Source organism: Nesoenas mayeri, assembly GCF_963082525.1.
Source record: "Nesoenas mayeri genome assembly, chromosome: 3".
NCBI lineage: Eukaryota > Metazoa > Chordata > Aves > Columbiformes > Columbidae > Nesoenas > Nesoenas mayeri.
The window spans coordinates 71,954,436-71,958,452 of NC_137544.1; positions in this window are offsets into that span (position 1 = coordinate 71,954,436).

The following is a 4,017-nucleotide window of genomic DNA, read 5'->3' on the forward strand; positions in this document are numbered from 1 at the left end:
GGGGAGAGGAGGTCAAGTCAAGGAGGATTAAAGGTAGAGAAGAAGGAGGAAGATGCAAATTAAATAAAGAGCAAAGAATCCCTGTGGTAGGTGGACATAGGTGACTGAGGAGGAGGCAAAACTCTTATTGTACTTTCTCTAACAGGAGGACATGGCTACTAGATCTCCTGCTGAGACAATGTCCTTGGAGCCGCTCCTTTAGGAGATACCGATCCTGAGCTTGTACTGTGGGACACCACGGTGCTGAAAAGGCATTAAATGCATAAAATCGTGATTCAAGACAAAGAGATACTTTTCCCAGTGTAGGAAAGAGAATACTGCTTAAATATTTAATTATGTTTTGGTTTACAGTAGTTTAATGGTGTTAAAGCAGCAAAGACATGCCCACAAAAAACCAGCATTTTAAAGCTATAAATTATTCTGGTTGTTTTTTATTTTTTCCTCCTCCCTCTAGATAAAAGTAACCATTTGACAACAGACTTCCTCAAACAATTAAGCCACAGTGTCTCAGTACAAGCTAACATATTCTCTCGCACATCTGAAACAAACCACTGAGAAAGTAGTAAGTGATCATTCATAGATGCAGACTGGTAGCTAATAGCATCCCCACTTACCTTCTAAACACTGAGCACAGTTACAATAAATTCAGGATGTATGCATGCGGAAAACTCAATTGCAGTTGAATCAGAGATGAACCAAAAATGGAACCATTCAAAGCTGCTAGCGTAAAATCCAAATAATGACCTATAATAGATCTCAGCCTGAGACGACAACAAGTCCCCTGTAATCATCTTAAAGGGACTTTGTCAATGTGTTCAGGGCCCACACCCCAGTAAATATATATAATTCCAAATAGGTGCACTCTACAACTGAGCACTGAATCTAGGTAGGAGAGCCTTTCCCAGTGAGGCCTCAAGAGCTGTGTGTTGTTTCCTTCTCTAGACACGTCTGGGCTTCAGTCCAGATTGTTGTGTTGTTGTGTTACTGGAGAAGTAAGCGAATGCTGCTACTTGATAGGAAGAGGATGGTGGAAAGCCAGATGATGGTGGACATGCCACTCTGTGTTCCTCTACTGAGACTCTCAAGGCTTCTGGAGCACACTTCAACAGGGAAATATTTTAAAAGTCGATTTAAAATTAATTAAAAAAAAAAAGTGAAGAAAGGCCTATTTACACCCTGCAGATTCCTCAGGCTGTGGTGGCAGCTTCAAGTCACTGACATTTTGGAAACTAGCCCTTCAAATTTGTCATGCCTGACATGTGATGGCTTCTTTGCAGGGGGAAGCATCATGGACGCGGTGCAGGTGCATTGCATGGGTACAGCCCTGGGTGGCCAAGAAAAATAGGAGAGCTGTCACAAGCTCTGCAGTGCATGGAAATGGCGATTTTATGGGTAATATTATATGGTGATTTATTAAAAGCTGTGATCGTTCAGCAGCTTTTACTATATCATCATAAACCAACACTCCTGTATAGTACATTAAGCTGGGTAATTCTGTTGGTTCTTCACTAGGGCTGGCAAAAGTATATTTAATGTTGCTTTATGTGGGCTGGTAAGCTGAGGATGTTGTTACTCTAAACTTATCATCAAGAAGGGTGAAAAAGGCACCTGGTCAGCACAGCATGAACATTTTACATGGCAAGGGAAACTAGTATGGAAGAGAAAATCCATCTTATTGGCTACATTGGTCAATGCCAATGGCTTACGTACCTGGAGTGACTTTACTTCAGCACCAGTGAAAATAATGGCAGAATTTGTCTCTCTGGGTTTAAAAATTAGGGCAGATAATTAGGGCTCATTGGTTCATGGCCGTGCTCTGCTATTGACTTGCTGTGTGACATTTGGGTTGTAGCTTGACCCCATTATACCCTGACTTTCTTTTCAAGATCATGGGAATACTAGCTGTTTAGGTGTTGTGATGCTCAGTTAATTGAGGGTACATGCCAAATGTGTTAAACCCAGGGAAAGCTATTTAGAGTGCACTGTTATTAGGATGTATACAATTCTGCGTTTTTGGGAAACATTTAAATTCCACCTCTTAAATATCCTTTGCAAATGGAACTTGCAAAAAAGCAGGGCAAGCACTGCTAACGCAGCTTTGCCACACGCTGTCAAGTGCTTGTAAACTCTATTTATAGCTACAGTTAAAGATCCAGATATGCAAGTACTCCATTAAAAGACCACATTAATGAGCCCTTAGAGAAAATATCTCACAAAGCCTTTTGAGTTCGTAACTGCTCAGTTGTGCAGGGCTTCTTGCTTGTTAACATTCATAAAATATAAATACTGTATACTAAACACCAGCACTTTGTGGATTGCAGTCACTTGTCTTGCCATCAACAATGTGAGGTGTGTGAGTGGGGAGGCAGCAGCACTCGTAGGGTGGTGGAGCTCTCAGCCCGCACCAGTCACTCACCCTCCACCTTGTCTGCGGGCCCTTCTTCCCAGTGCGGAGAAGAGTGTCAGATTGACTGCCAGGTCAGTACCTGCGGGTATAATTTTGAAGAGAACAATCAAATGGATTAGCTGGGAGCAGCAGAGCTGGGCCTTCTTGCAGCCACAGCTCCAGAGAATGGCAAGTATTCGGAGCAAAATCTAGTAGATGAAAGTCAAAGGAGGTGTGGGATTTTTTTTGTTTGTTGTCCTCCCCTCTCCTTTGATGTAAGCTAGCTGATGAGAAGTGTCATTTGAGGGATAAAAAAGTTGCTGTATTTGATTTGTCATTATTTCCCCCTATCCTTTCCTGTCTGTAATTATGCAATTCCCCTTTTCTCATTCTCTCTTCTCACAGAATTCCATATTTTAAGTTGTGATGGATGCTCTTGCTTAAACTTTTTTTAATCTGTGTTTTATCTGAAATTGTTTTATCAAGTCTGCATTGTGTAAGCAAACAACACTTGAGCCCACTTAAGAATAATGCACTTTAACATTTAATATTGCATTTCCAGCCGTCCACAAGTCACAAAGTGTGTGAGCACTGGAGGAGACCATTTCTGTTGTTTTATCTGTATCTCTGCAAGCTGAAGAAACTGAGATAGGGAAAGATGAAGTGACTTGTTGTATACTATTTGCTGATAGTTGTTGCCAACCAATTTATGTTCTTCGTGCTTTTGGTCCCATTGCCTTTCAAACAGAAGGTGCCCTCCTGGAAGCAACACTTCTGCTCCCGAAATGAGAAATAAGGACAGCAGGCTTTTTAGCTTCAGGGCAGTTCTTACTGTTCAAATGTGTCATTGATTTCAGTAGTGCATTAGTAGGCTTGTTAAGCAGGTTCTAGAGTGCTTAGCTTTATTTTATGACAGTGAGTACCTGACTGTTCAAAATATTAGCATCTTATTGTAACAGAAAACTGGCTGGTGCTGTAAACTGCCTGGGCGCTGTGACTACTGCATGATTACGAGGTGCCTGATAAAACAGGGTCATTATCAATCAATTGCTGATGTAGGCAAAGGCAGGGCTATGGCACTGCAATGAACTGCCTTCCTGCTGCTCTCCTCATTCATTTCCCTACGTCTGCCTCAGTCTGTCTGTAGCGGAGCATTGCTGTCTGTTCTGCATCCTTTGTGTGAGCTCCTGCTGAATCCGTCACCCTGAGCACCATTGTATTTCTGCCCATTTATAGGTGAAACTTGGATGTCACCTGGGTCAATAACCTGAGAGAAAGCAAGAAAAATCCCACAGCCTGAGGGGTGGCTTGGTCTTCTGGGACACCTGGGTATCCTTCCCCTAGCCTGGCTTGAGGAGCTGACCCTGTGTGCAGTGAGCTGGTGGTCCTGGTCTCAGGGCGGTCAATGATTGTGGAGCCAGTGCGTCAGCCAGGAACAGACTGTACCCTGACCTCAGGGTTTTGGTCAGCCATGGGTGGCCTGTAGCCCTTAACCTGAGCACCCACAGGCATGGCTTGTTGGAGTCTTCTTCTTTCGGCTACTTTGGCAGAGAACATGTGTCCTCAGGGAGCAGACAGGACAGCAAAGGCTGGGGTAATGGTGAAGAGATGGCGGGGGAACCTTGGCTTTG